General features: G+C 47.5%; 3 non-coding genes across 3 annotated transcripts; 1 reads left to right on the top strand and 2 right to left on the bottom strand.

Annotated features, from left to right (window-relative positions):
- Nucleotides 1-997: 997 nt before the first annotated feature.
- trnat-agu (transfer RNA threonine (anticodon AGU)) lies at nt 998-1,071 on the top strand. Its single transcript has one exon. It is a non-coding gene; the product is annotated as a tRNA-Thr (tRNA).
- Nucleotides 1,072-3,274: 2,203 nt separating this feature from the next.
- On the bottom strand, nt 3,275-3,356 carry trnas-cga (transfer RNA serine (anticodon CGA)). The gene has a single exon. It is a non-coding gene; the product is annotated as a tRNA-Ser (tRNA).
- A 3,137-nt stretch (nt 3,357-6,493) lies between these two features.
- Nucleotides 6,494-6,610, bottom strand: LOC138236289 (U5 spliceosomal RNA). Its single transcript, XR_011188581.1, has one exon. It is a non-coding gene; the product is annotated as a U5 spliceosomal RNA (small nuclear RNA).
- Nucleotides 6,611-14,278: the final 7,668 nt, after the last annotated feature.

The raw sequence follows: 14,278 nt of genomic DNA on the forward strand, positions 1-14,278 counted from the left end.
AAGGGGCTTCTTTGGAGCTGGATTCCAACCAGCATCCGAAAGTTTCTTGGCGGTATCCTTTACAGTCCTCTGTTCGGTTGACAAGGGACAGAAGGGGGCAGCTTTCCTCACACACACAGTGCAATGTACTGTAGTGTTCCCGTTCATTGAATTCGCAGTTCTGCATCAGACCTCTAACTCGTTTCCTTAGCTTGGATTTAAGCCATGAAGCAGGCTTCTAGTCTATAAACGTCTAGAGAAATCACAAACTATTTGAGAGGCCATCATCCCAGGGGAACTGACAAAGTCTATCCCTAAACACCTAGCGCAATCTCTCGAGAGACTGTCAAAAATCGCTTTCTCCGTTTGCGTTGCAAGTAAGTGAAAACGCGGTCTCAAACCAGAGCCACTTGGCAGCAGCGGCACGTAAATACTGTTACTGTCACTGCTCGATACTGACGTTAGCCTACTATACCATGTTCAGCCACCACTAGGAAATGTACGGCTCTAGTACTGGAGCAAACAACAGGAGGGCCAAAGGCACACGGGCACACATGGAGAGTGACGAGAATGGGACTCAAACCCATGCGTGCAGAGTACAATGGATTAGCAGTCCATCGCCTTAACCACTCGGCCACCTCGTCTAGGAAACTGGGCTGTCCAGACATGGGTTGCAGCGCTCCAGATGATCTTTTTCTTTTTTTTCCCTCGTACTCGAGGGTCATTTTCCTGTTCCACATGCGATTTCAACATTTTCCTTGGGAGATGTCAAGCCAGCAAGCCACTGGTTCAGTGGCCATTGTGGAGTTCAGTGGCCCTGTTGTACACAGAATGCACATTGAGCTCCTTGGACATGAAAAGTTCCAGATAAAAGCCATTTGTCATCCTTTCTCTTGGTGTCGATGTTGCTATTGTATGTAAAGGTGGCAACTTGCTCAGCGAACAGGCGGAGCACACACCGAATGCAGATGTGTCTGAGTGGTGTGTCCAAGTGGCTGCAAAACGACAGCACTCCCAGGGCGCCGTGGCTTAGTTGGTTAAAGCGCCTGTCTAGTAAACAGGAGATCCTGGGTCCGAATCCCAGCGGTGCCTTTTTTGTTCTGTGTTCTCGAACAGAACTGGTCATTATGGACAACCGCCTACAGCTAGACCTAATTAAATGCAAGTATTCATTTCCTGTCTTTAACGCGACTTGTTTTTCTTAAAATGGATGCAACTTGCAAAACATGAAATACAAACCTTGCTAATCAGTGCTAGCGGCTGGCAAAAAAAAAAAGAAGTCAGCAATGTTTTTTTTCTTTAACCTTAACCCTGCTAATGGAGAAGAGTTAAACAACCGAGTCTATGCAGCTTAAACGGTGCGCACGTCGGGTTCTTAGCTGAAAGGGTGGTAAATCACGCTCACCCCAGTTCTTAATCTTTTAAAGAGGATACAAAATTGAACCTAGTCGCCACATCACATACATCCTGTTCAATGATAAAAAGGTAACATCTATCCTTGCTCCAGAGTAAATCTCACGTTGAAGGCATCTTTTTTTTCACTTTACCGTGAATCGGGCTCGGCTGCACAGAGGAGAGAGCAGAGCAATGAGGTCACTGGGACAGGGGAGTCACATGCTGGCGGTTTGAATACGCGGAAGATCACTGAGGGATCCACAGTATATGGACCCTCCGTGCGCCATCAGTCCGCACTCCGGACTCTGAATCCTGCCATCCGAGTTAAGATCTCGGCGGAACCTGAGGCGCAGTTCCTTCTTAAAACGTAATCTGGTGAGCATTTCTAGAATCGTACTTGTATAGATGCAGCCTTTAATGTGTTGCTAGGTTAAAATTGATGACTTCTTGTATTTCAGTAGGTAACTGCCCTCTTGATTTCAGATTCAATTTCTTTATTACAGGGGCGCTTTTATGAAGACAGAGTCATGTTCAGGTACTTTGCTTGATGGAGGAAGCTCATTTCGGACTCTGTGATCTGCTCACCTGGAAAGGTCTGCTGTACTACTAAAAGAGAGAAGTAGAGTCTGGAAGAAGGGACATTTTTATGATGCTTTGGAAGGTAGGTTTTTTTTTCTTTGAAATCGAAATGAATCAGAATATCAGTGCAAAAGACAAACTCTTGGTTTGGTTTAAAGAAATATGGTTTTAAAACAGACAAAATGTAGAAAACAGGTGTTTCTCACTTTTGGAAAAGAATGGACCGGGGGTAATAGTTTACTAGTTGCAGTGCTGAGCTCACCGGGTTGCAGTCCTGCAATGTCACACGACGGCCAGTGGCGCAATAGATAACGCGTTTGACTACGAATCAGGAGATTGTAAGTTTGACTCCTGCCTGGCTCGGGTCGTTTTTAAACGCATCGGGCTACTCCCCTAAGTAGTCTGTGCTACTTACTGCATTGTAATCGTACTCAGTAAGAGATTTCCTTCATGTAAATGAACTGCACCTGACAGCTTTAGGAAATCACCTGGGCTCAGTACGGTGCTGAGAGCTCAGCGTTGCTGTTGTTCTAATTAGCACGCACTGCATCGGCTATGAACCCGAACTTTTCAATTATTCCGATCATTAAGTCAACACGTAGTCCACATGAAAGGTAGAAATATTCTCTTGTCTGTCTCTTGTTTGTATAGAACTGAATGTCCCTGACAATGTACTGTTAGTTTTAATTGAAGAACGGCATTTGTGTTCAAATATACCAGACAAGTTTATGTAACTGCTCTTGCGACACTAAGTTGTAATTAGTCAAGAAATAAAGTCGAACAACAGCTGCGGGTTTAATTCTGAACGTATGAGATTGCAGCGCCTTTTACTTCCATTGACAAATGATAGAGATTTGAAGAGAGATCCTGCAGACCAGCAAGCAAACCCACGGCTATTTCGGTTTTCTATCTAGGCAACGTTGGTGTCTGCAATAGCATACATGAAAGCGTGATGCAATTTCTGTGGCTACATTTGTTCCACGTCATGCACAGTAAGAATGTTTCTAACACCAAATACAATGTCAACAATTAGCGATCACGCCTTCTCCTCAGTTAACCCACTGAAACCCTTGCTGTTAACAGTTCTTTAATGCGTGCTTTACGAGCACCTATATATTGTGTCGGTTCTTTCAGTTTTATTCATTAGGTTTTCAAAGGCATAAGTACAACACCAGAGGTGCGAACGCAAGATGTGTGGTTATCTGAAGAACTCATTTCCATGGCAGCGGGGCCAAGCGATTTAGCGTTTTTATAGTACCAGGAAAGGAGAAGCGGCACTTCGCCTTTGCCGCGCAGGCATAAGGAGACGTGCGGCAGACGCCATAGTCGGCAGGATTCAAACCTGCGCGGGGAGTCCCCAACGGATTTCGAGTCCATCGCCTTAACCACTCGGCCACGACTACAGCGAGTTCGCCATCGCCGCATTCCTCCTTTAATCTAACACGGAGTGCGACGTGGCTGCGGAAACCTTTTCAAAGTCGCTCTCCGTTAAAAAAAAATAAATACCTTTGACAAAATACGTGCCGGCAGACAGACACGCCTCAGAGGGTTTAAGGCTGGCTTCACGTTCAAATGATAAAGTCTCCCCGTCCGGATGTCAAAATGCAGTTTTGGCAGACAAAAAAAACAACAACAAACCACAAATGTGGATAAGGATTTTACAAGCTGCACCACACTGCACTTTCAAAAGCATTTACATTCCTGTTAGACACAGGAATTGCCTTTGATTTGCGTGCTTACAAACGCCATGGAAAACGAAACAAAACTAAAGCCCTCAGCTCTTGCACTTGATTATAATGCCATTACGTGTCGAAGCAGGAATTTACGTCATCCTACCACTGCAACACGGGAAATAGAGGGAAATTAGCACACGCTACGAATCGTCTCAATCACTCCCTAGAGTCGTAAGGCGCATTGAAGGGTGCACCCCCATCATTAATCGTTGTGCCTCTGTGAAAGGAAAGCTCTTGAGCAGTCTTTGAAACAGCTCGGATGAAACACTTGATTGCTTCCATGTGCATCTGGAGTCCATTTCTTATTTTCACTTCACGCCGCCCAAAGCATTTCTAAAACAGGAGATTCGCATTTGGGAATGCGCCCTGCCCTACAAATAAAACAGGTCTACGGGTCTGAAACCTGCTCCACGGAAAACAGCTCTGTTGCGCATTTGATCAAAGGGAGAGTCGCTGTTCTTACTTTTTGATGACATAACACCCAAAGGGGCTTCTTTGGAGCTGTATTCCAACCAGCATCCTAAAGTTTCTTGGCGGTATCCTTTACAGTCCTCTGTTCGGTCGACAAGGACAGAAGGGGGCAGCTTTCCTCACACATACAGTGCAATGTACTGTACTGTTCCCGTTCATTGAATTCGCAGTTCTGCATCAGACCTCTAACTCGTTACATTAGCTTGGATTTAAGCCACGAAGCAGGCTTCTACTGTATAAACGTCTAGAGGAATCACAAACTATTTGAGAGGCCATCATCCCAGGGGGAACTGACAAAGTCTATCCCTAAACACCTAGTGCAGTCTCTCGAGAGACTGTCAAAAATCGCTTTCTCCGTTTGCGTTGCAAGTAAGTGAAAACGCGGTATCAACCCAGAGCCACTTGGCAGCACGGGCATGTAAATACTGTTACTGTCACTGCTCGATACCGACGTTAGGCTACTATACCATGTTCAGCCACCGCTAGAAAATGTACGGCTCTAGTACCGGAGCAAAGAACAGGAGGGCCAACACCGAACGGGCACAAGTGTCAGACAAGGAGAGCGACAAGGATGGGACTCGACCCCATGTGTGCAGAGCACAATGGATTAGCAGTCCATCGCCTTAACCACTCGGCCACCTCGTCAACAAAATTGGGCTGTCCTGACATGGGTTGGCGCACTCCAGTTGATCTTTTTCTTTTTTTTCCCTCATACTCGAGGGTCATTTTCCTGTTCCACATGCGATTTCAACATTTTCCTTGGGAGATGTCAAGCCAGCAAGCCACTACTGTGGTTCAGTGGCCAGTGTGGAGTTCAGTGGCCCTGTTGTACACAGAAAGCACATTGAGCTCCTTGGACATGAAAAGTTCCAGATAAAAGCCATTTGTCATCCTTTCTCTTGGTGTCGATGTTGCTATTGTATGTAAAGGTGGCAACTTGCTCAGCGAGCAGGCGGAGCACACACCGAATGCAGATGTGTCTGAGTGGTGTGTCCAAGTGGCTGCAAAAAGACAGCACTCCCAGGGCGCCGTGGCTTAGTTGGTTAAAGCGCCTGTTTAGTAAACAAGAGATCCTGGGTCTGAATCCCAGTGGTGCCTTTTTTTGTTCTGTGTTCTCTAACAGAACTGGTCATTATGGACAACCGCATACGTCTAGACTTAATTAAATGCAAGTATTCATTTCCTGTCTTGAACGACTTGTTTTTCTTAAAATGGATGCAACTTGCAAAATATGAAATACAAACCTCGCTAATCAGCGCTCGCGGCTGGCAAAAAAAAAAGAAGTCAGCAATGTTTTTTTCTTTAACCTTAAGCCTGCTAATGGAGAAGAACCTAGTCGCCATATCACATACATCCGTTTCAACGATAAGAAGGTAACAACTATCCTCACTCCAGTGTAAATCTCACGTTGAGGGCATATTTTTTTCCACTTTACCATGAGTCGGGCACAGCTGCACAGAGGCGAGAGCAGAGCAATGAGGTCACGGGGACAGGGGAGTCACACGCTGGCGGTTTGAACACGCGGAAGATCACTGAGGGATCCACAGTATGTGGACCCTCCGTGCGCCATCATTCCACACTCCAGACTCTGAATCCTGCCATCCGAGTTAAGATCTCGGCGGAACCTGAGGCGCAGTTCTTTCTTAAAACGTAATCTGGTGAGCATTTCTAGAATCGTACTTGTATAGATGCAGCCTTTAATGTGTTGCTAGGTTAAAATTTATGACTTCTTGAACTTCAGTAGGCAACTGCCCTCTTGATTTCGGATTTAATTTCTTTATTACAGGGGCGCTTTTATGATGACAGAGTCATGTTCAGGTACTTTGCTTGATGGAGGAAGCTCATTTCGGACTCTGTGATCTGCTCACCTGGAAAGGTCTGCTGTACTTCTACAAGAGAGAAGTAGAGTCTGGAGGAAGGGACAATTTTATGATGCTTTGGAAGGTAATGTTTTTTTTTTCTTTGAAATCGAAATGAATCAGAATATCAGTGCAAAAGACAAACTCTTGGTTTGGTTTAAAGAGATATGATTTTAAAACAGACAAAATGTAGAAAACAGGTGTTTCTCACTTTTGGAAAAGAATGGACCGGGGGTAATATTTTACTAGTTGCAGTGCTAAGCTCACTGGGTTACAGTCCTGCAATGTCACACCAGGGTCAGTGGTGCAATGGATAATGTGTCTGACTATGGATTAGGAGTTTGGAGGTTCGACTCCTGCCTGGCGCTGGTTGTTTTTAAACACATCAGCCTACTCCCTAAGTAGCCTGTGCTACTTACTGCATTGTAAGAGCGATTGTGAGCGGTTTTGTTTTCTCTCTTTGACCAGCCCAGCTGCGCCCCACCCGAAGGCAGGGAAGCACAAAAATTGTATGGAACTCATTCATGCTCCTCTCCATGGAAATCTTTAGTAAAAGGCAAAAGATTTGTACGAGATGAAGAGAAACCAGAGTGCGTGGCTGGACAGCTGCAGGAGCCCAGGCCGCCTTCAAGCCCTCTGCCCTGCCGGTCGTGGTTGGCAATGCACCTGGCCTTACAAACGAGCCAGTGGGGCCCGTTCAGCTCCGGGCTCATCGCCTGCGGCTCTCGGCTTACCTGGCAGGGGAGATACCTTGATCAGCCTGTAGTTGGTGTAGTTGGATTGTTTTCTTGTTTTCTGGAAGCAGTGTTTGTTTTGCAGTTTGAGATGGCAACCTTTGGATCCCGCAAGAATGCTGTACGTTTTGAGCTTTTGGATGACCTCTTCATGGATCGTATGCAGTTAGGCAGAAAAGTGTTACAGAAGGAACTTGGCTTTGAACCTCGGCACTTGGATTTCATCTTCGCTCTCCCAGGTCAGAAAGCATTTGAGGTTGTTTTTGCTACCTATTCTCTGTTTGAACAATGTGTGGATGTGTTTGAGGCAAAAAGAGGGAAAGTTCCTGCCCTTGAGAAGATCAACTTGCAGCCTCTGACACAGAGAGAGAGGAAAACGGTGCATGTTGTTATGTTCTCGGAAATGGCAAAGACGGAGGACATTCACACCTGGCTTAAGCAGTACTGCACAGTCCACCATGGAACTGAGGTTAGAGATGTTGACGGTATAAAAACAGGAGCAAGGAAATTCGAGGTTCGCTTGCTACCGGACAATGTAAATGGAGGCTTAAGGCACCTGCCCTCTACAATCCGGCTGGGCGCCTGCAATGGCTATGTTTTTTATGTGGGACAACCAAAGGTGCGTCGGCGCTGTGGTGCTGTGGGACACCTGGCATCGTCCTGCACTGTGAAATGCTGCAAGACCTGTGGCAAACAGGGACATTTAGCCTCTGACTGTTCAATGCTGCCAAAGTGCAATTTATGTGGCTCGGAAGGACACGTTTTTAAGAACTGCCCTCACGCCTACGCCAATAAACTCAAAATGAGAAAGGATGAGGCAGTGCTTGTTTCAGCCAAACCGGCCCGAAAAGCCAAAGCAAACAACAAGTCAAACAAAGAACCCTTGTTGAACAAAGAGTCTCAGCCTCCAGCCAGGATCAGTCCTGCTGTGGCTCCGGGGCCGGTGGAAGAGAAATCCACTACGCTCCCACAACCGCAGACTGCACCAGACAAGCACGAGGGTTTGAAAACCCCAGAGAACAGCGAGGACCCCTCCCCCACTCCTGCTCCTCAGAACGAGGGCCATTGTGGGGCCCCCACCGGTGGAGCGGGTCCAGCGACGATACCCAGGATTCAGCGGAGCTGCTTTTCTCAGACTCTGCAAGTGCTACAGATGCCCTCCTCTCCTCCATCCAGTCCGTCACGGAGGATCTGCAACAGCTGGTGGGTGAGGGGGAAGAGGAGACTGGTGCATCGGCTGCACCCCTTTCCCCTCAGTGCTACCAGGAGCTGGACTTGAGGAAAAGGAAAAATGACTCTGTTTTCTCCCCGAGCGAGGAGGAAGGAGAGCATGGCGATAGGGACAGCTGGAACCCCTCCACCCCTCCTTCTACCCCCTTCCTTGAAATGGACTCCGTGAACGCTTTTACTGCTGCCACCCTGATGAAGGCTCATTCAGAGGATGGCTGGCAGGAAATTGGTAAGAAGAAAAAGAAAAAGAGAAGGTAACAGGTGAGACCGAAGAGAAATGTGTTTTGTAAAGACTGGTTCCACTTTCTTATGTAATATGGCTCTAAACATAATTTCTCTTAACACCAGAGGTATCAATGACAGAGTTAAATGCCAGTGTGTCTTTGATTACCTCCAGCAGAGAGAGGGAGATGTGTTGATGTTGCAGGAGTGTGCTTTAGCCTATCAAGAGAGGTATAAAAGCTTTGAAGATAGGTGGGATAAAGGGCCTTCTGTTTGGTCAGGGGACAATAACAACAGAGCCTCTGGCGTGGCCATTCTTTTCAAAGGATGGGCTTTCAAATTGAAAAGTATTCAGAGGGTCATAGATGGCAGGTTGCTGTGTGTGGATGTGGAATGGGGGACCGTTAACCTGCGGCTAATCAATGTGTATTGTCCTACTGACGTGGGAGGAAGGGTGGAGCTACTCAAGGCACTCTCTCCCCTATTGTTAAGTAGCACAGACGTGATAGTGGGAGGGGATTTTAATTGTATCTTAGAGCACACAGACAGGCAGTCTAGCTCTCCGATAAAATTGGATTCCAGCTCACTGGCCCTGCAAAACTTAGTTCAAGACTTTAAACTCTCAGACACATATAGATGTATATATCCCACAACAGCAGGATATAAATGGTCAGGGAGGAATAGCAGCTCCAGAATTGACTATTGCTTTGTCTCAGAGAGAGTGAAAGTTGTTGGGGTCACTCTTCAGCCTGTCTTCTTCTCAGATCATCAGGCTTTAGGGTGTAGAGTGGAACTCAAGGGCGGGACTGTCTTTGGCCCAGGCCTATGGAAACTCAACACTAAGCTGCTAGAGAACGAGGGGGTAGTATCCCGCTACAAGGAGAAACTATCACAGTGGCTGTCCTTGCAGTGTCTGTACGGGTCAGTAGGAGAGTGGTGGGAGGAGGTGAAGATGAGGACAAAGGCCTTTTTCATGGCTGAGGGAAGGAAGGCTGCTGCCAGACGGAGAGGAGTGCTAGCCAGGAAACAGAGGCAGCTGCAGCGTCTCTACACGATGCTGCACAGTGGCTTCGCTGTGCTCGAGGATATCACCCTTTTAAAAAAGGACATCCGGAGCATAGCCGAAGAAAGTAGTCGAGGAGTGCTGTTAAGAAGCAGAGTGCAGTTCTTGGAAGAAAATGAGAAGTGTACTCGCTTCTTTTTCAGGAAAGTGGTAGGCTCCAAGTCTGTCATGGAAAGTGTAGTTGATGAGGAGGGACGAGAGAGAACAGAGCCGAGTGCTATCCTCTCCTGCACCAAGGCCTTCTACTCAAGACTGTACAGCTCTACAGAGGTAAAGGATGAAGAAATTCATTTTTTTACCTCAAAGCTAGAAAACGTTTTGAGTGAAGAAGATAGGGAAGTACTTGAGAGGGATTTGACAATAGAAGAGCTGAGACAGGCTATGGAGAGCTTACAGAAGAGGAAAACTCCGGGTGCTGACGGGCTCCCTAAAGAATTTTATTGCACCTTTTGGGATCTGCTTCAGGATCCGCTACTGCTCCTATTCGAGCGAAGCTATAAGACAGAATTGCTGCCTGACTCCTTAAGAGAAGGCACTATCTCTCTCTTGTTTAAGAAAGGAGCAAAGAATGACATAAAGAACTGGAGACCCCTCAGCCTGTTAGGCGTGGACACTAAGATCCTGTCCAAAGCCCTTTTCCTGCGCCTACAAAATGTAGTGGCCTCACTGGTAGGGAAAGAACAGACTTGTGGGATAGCAGGACGCCTGATGAGCGACAACCTGGCCTTGTTGAGGGATGTCTGTCTGTACTCAGAGGATCGCTCCCTCCCTCTGTGCATTTTAGGTGTAGACCTAGAAAAGGCCTTTGACCGCCTAAACCGGCAGTACTTAACATTGGTACTTGAGCACATGAATTTTTGCCCCATCATGAGAAAGTGGATTAACCTGCTGTACACAGGTAGCAACAGCAGAGTAATGGTTAATGGCAATAGATCACACCCCTTTGAAGTCTGTTCAGAGGTGAGGCAGGCCTGCCCATTATCCCCCTTGTTATTCGTTTTGGCTATGGAGCCCTTAGCCTGTGCCTTGCGCCAGGATCAGGCCATTAATGGGATACCAGTGCCTGGAAGTGGGGGAGGAGAGGTAAAGACATCTCTATACATGGATGACCCTGCTCCTCTCTGACAATGCCTCAATTAGCAGAGCTCTGCAGTGCTGTGATCGTTTCTCTTTGGCTTCATCCGCAAAAATTAACAAATCTAAGAGTGAGATTTTTTATCAGAACTGGAGGGAGCCAAAAGAAGGACATGATCTCAGGCTGCAAGAGAAGAGAATTAATTTACAGGTGCCATTCCCCGGCATTGTGGCCATTGTCGGTGCTCACACGCGATAAGATAAGGCGGAGGAGAGTGGGGCATGCCCAGCGGCAGACATTCAAGGAGGGGGCAGTGCGAGGTGAGGTGAGGTGAGGTGAGGTGCGACACCCTGGAGCCCCGACGCAGCTAATGCGGAGCACTTGTTGGACTGGCATCGAAAGGACGTGTGCGCACGGACGTGGTGATTCCACACATCCTGAATAAATCATGATATTGTTAGTTGCTGTAGCTAGACGTTCAAATGAGTTTCATGGCCAGATGGACTGTTTCCTCCAGCGGTATAGTATTGCAGTGAGACAGCACGATGCCTGCAAGACTGTCACGCTAAACGCCACAGATTGTGTTTGTGTTGGACAGTTGGACCCTACAGTTGGACCCTCGTCGACAACCTGAATAGCTTATTCAGAAGCAGTGCTGGACCGGGAACGAACCAGCTTCTTCCCAGGCACAAGAGTGACTTGTGAGGACTCGCGGTCACACTCTGTGCATAGAGACTTTCTACCAGCCAGCCGGACTGCTGGTAGATCCCCTCGGAGCAACGACTGCCCTGCGCGCCGCAGTCAGATTCCTCCGCCCGTCCTACTCCGAGCTGCACCTTGACTGGTTGGCCGGTAGCCAGAGGACGCCGGGACAACGCCCATTGGACAACCGCTGGAACAGAGGCTGCAACAGAGCCTGTCAGCTGGTTTGGTGTTCGTGCCGGGAAATTCCAAATCCATACACAGTGGATAAGTAAACCCCATGTTCTACATTGCGTCTCGAGAATTTAATTGTACCTCAACACAAGTTGTTATCAATTTAATTCATGAGTAATGTATTTACTTCCGAGTTTGGAGTAACAGTGGGTAATAACACTGATTAGCGATTTGGTAACCGAACGATATATATTGACATATATTCTCTGTTGTGTATCTCTTTGTGTTTGCATCTCTTCGGGATTATATACCTTGTATATTGATAACCCTCACAGTAAGGTCTGCCACTCGTATCCAGGCAGACTAGTATATGTTTGGTGCACAATTTATATTAATAAATGTATCTAGTGTATTGAACCCCTGTGTGTGCGTTGTTAGTTGTTCTGACGATTGATTTTCTAAAAGCCCCAACGAACAACCTTGTGATTACTGCTACAATTAATAATTGTCTCAGTAAACCCATCAAACCATTACATTTAATGGCGTCCCTGGGTGGGTGAGTTTAGAATGAAATGAGAATCAGTCGCACAGAATAACTGAAGTTCAGCACAGCACCGCGGCTTCTATACGCGAATACCGGGTGTGCTGATAACTGCGTAAAGAAATCCCCCTGTTTTCTAGCGTTTAGTGTAACGTGTGCTGATTGGAAATCCATCTGCTCGGGTGTCTAGATTCCATACTGTATTTTGGAAAAAGAAAAAAAAAAGTAATACTCTTAAAGTTTTTCTGACGTAATGACAATGGCTGCTAAAATGTCTGAAGTGGAGTCGCTTATAAGTACTATTTCTAGCGACGACAATCCTGGTTACTGGAGTGGTATCGAAAAGTTGAACTTTGATGATATTGAGAAGCTGCAAGTAGATTTAGTAGCTAAGGTAGCGAACCAGCTTAACACAGGAGTGTCTGTGAACGCAGTTCTGGTCCTATCGAGTTTCACCTTAAATCTAGCTAAACAGCTGGAACTGTCTTTGTCCGAGCTGACAAAGTTTCAAAAGCTTCAGGGAACGCTAGAAAGATATAAGGTGGTGCGAGTCGAGTTGTTGGATATAATCAGAGAAAAGAGAGTGAAAAATGAGGAAAGTGAAGACTGACTCAGGGAAGTTTTAGGTAAATTAGATGACTTGTCTGCTAGAGAAACTGCGGCTGAGGTAGCTAGGAGAGACCTGGAAGGGAGCTCGAAAGAAAAAGAAAAAGAAATTGAGAGTTTAAATGAGCTCAGCCAGGAAAGGCAAAAGGAGTCAGATGCTGCCGTACTGGAAGCAAAATAGACTAGATCCCACTTGCATGCCAGCCCACCTAGCAGCCCGGAGCGCTCACCCAGCGCGCCGGGAGGAGGTTTCTCCCGGCCAGGGTCTGTGGTCGGATCGGCATGGGGGAGATCGCCGAGTCCTGCGCGAAACGCAAGGGCGAGTCAGTTCAGGCATAGACCCCCTGCTCCTGATCACGGCCGTCTCCCTGCCCGCGGAGAAACCGTAAAAATTAACCTCCACTCCCTGAGGCAGTTAGCCAAAGATGTAGAAAGGTTTGACCCGTCAGTGTCAGGGAATAATGTGGAGACCTACATCGATGAGCTGAGATATACTTTGCAGTTTATGCCCGAAGCGTCCGAACAGGAAAAGGCTATGTAAGTAAGGAAAACTACCAGCCGAGCGATCCACGAGTGGATGTCTAGACAAGGACCGGAAGTCTGTAATAGCTTTGAGGAGCTGTGTCAGGCAATGATCGGAGAATTTTCGGCTTTTATCGATCCCATAGCTGCCGTGGCTGCTGTGCACCATATTAAGCACGAAAAAGCTGAAGCCCCTCGCGACTATTATCAGAGGCTTAGGCGCACTTATTTTGCAGGGCGGAATGAAGAGGGTTGCGAAGAGAACGTGAATTTCAAAGGTTTATTCATTGCTAATCTGCATCCCTCAGTCAGGAAAATGATTGTGATGCACACACAGCGATGAAAATGGCTGACATTAGAAGGTTGGCTCAAAAAGCCTGGGGAGCTGAAGTCTCTGCTTCCTCAGAGCGAAAACCTGCTAAAACGGCCGTGTTCGCCACTAAAGCCAGCAGGGTTGACGACTCGCCTCAGCTCGAGGCAGCTGAGGTTCCTGAGCTCGCTAAGCCCCGGCACAAAATAGGCAGGCAGGACCGCACTAAGCGTCAGAGCCGCCGTGAGCGCTACGGGGAAGGCAAGGGCTCAGGCAGAGTCTATCATAAGACTGGACGAAGGGAGTCGACTGCAGCCCGCCTGGCCAGGCTTGAACAAGCCCTGCCTGAGAGATCAGGACAGGGTAAACCTTCTGCACCGAATGCCAGAAGTGTGAATGAGCTTAGGGGGACCACGCCCCTTCTCACTGGAGGAGGCGGGGATCCGTCCCAAGCCCCTCCCTCAGTCTATCTGATTGGGTGGGAGGGTTCCTGCCTGGAAGAAGGCTGTGACTCTGAGTTGGGCGCTGACCCCGCCCCTGAAGTCAAAGAAAAGGCAGGCTTCCAACAATTCTTAGGGAATCTCAGCCAGAAAGGCAAAGCAAGGCGTATTTATATCAAGGTTTTTCTTGAAAACGTCTTAGATAGAGAAGCACTGATTGACACTGGGGCTGAAATTAGTTTGATGTCAGCCGATCTACTCAGCGAGCTCAAATGAGTAGCGAAAGGAAAAGGCATCAGACTTAAGGTAGAACCGTGTAAGATAGATATTTCCAGCTATACCCAGGATCATGCCAGGATCACACACCGAGTGTGGGTGGCACTTAGGTTCGGGCCAATGAACATGGTGCATCCTGTTTACATCTCTAGGTTAAAAAGAGAGCCACTACTCATTGGCCAAGACCTGCTTGACAGGCTGGAGCCTCTGGTGGACTGCCAGCGTGGAAAATTGTGGGCTCAGGTCAAAAACCCTAAGCCTGTTGCACAGCAAAAAGGGGGATTCAGTGGTTATGCTGTGATCACACAGTGCCCACTGAACACTATAGCTGAGTTGGAGGTTCCTCCTGGTTCCTCTGGACGAGAAT

This window comes from Lepisosteus oculatus, unplaced genomic scaffold (assembly GCF_040954835.1).
Source record: "Lepisosteus oculatus isolate fLepOcu1 unplaced genomic scaffold, fLepOcu1.hap2 HAP2_SCAFFOLD_88, whole genome shotgun sequence".
NCBI lineage: Eukaryota > Metazoa > Chordata > Actinopteri > Semionotiformes > Lepisosteidae > Lepisosteus > Lepisosteus oculatus.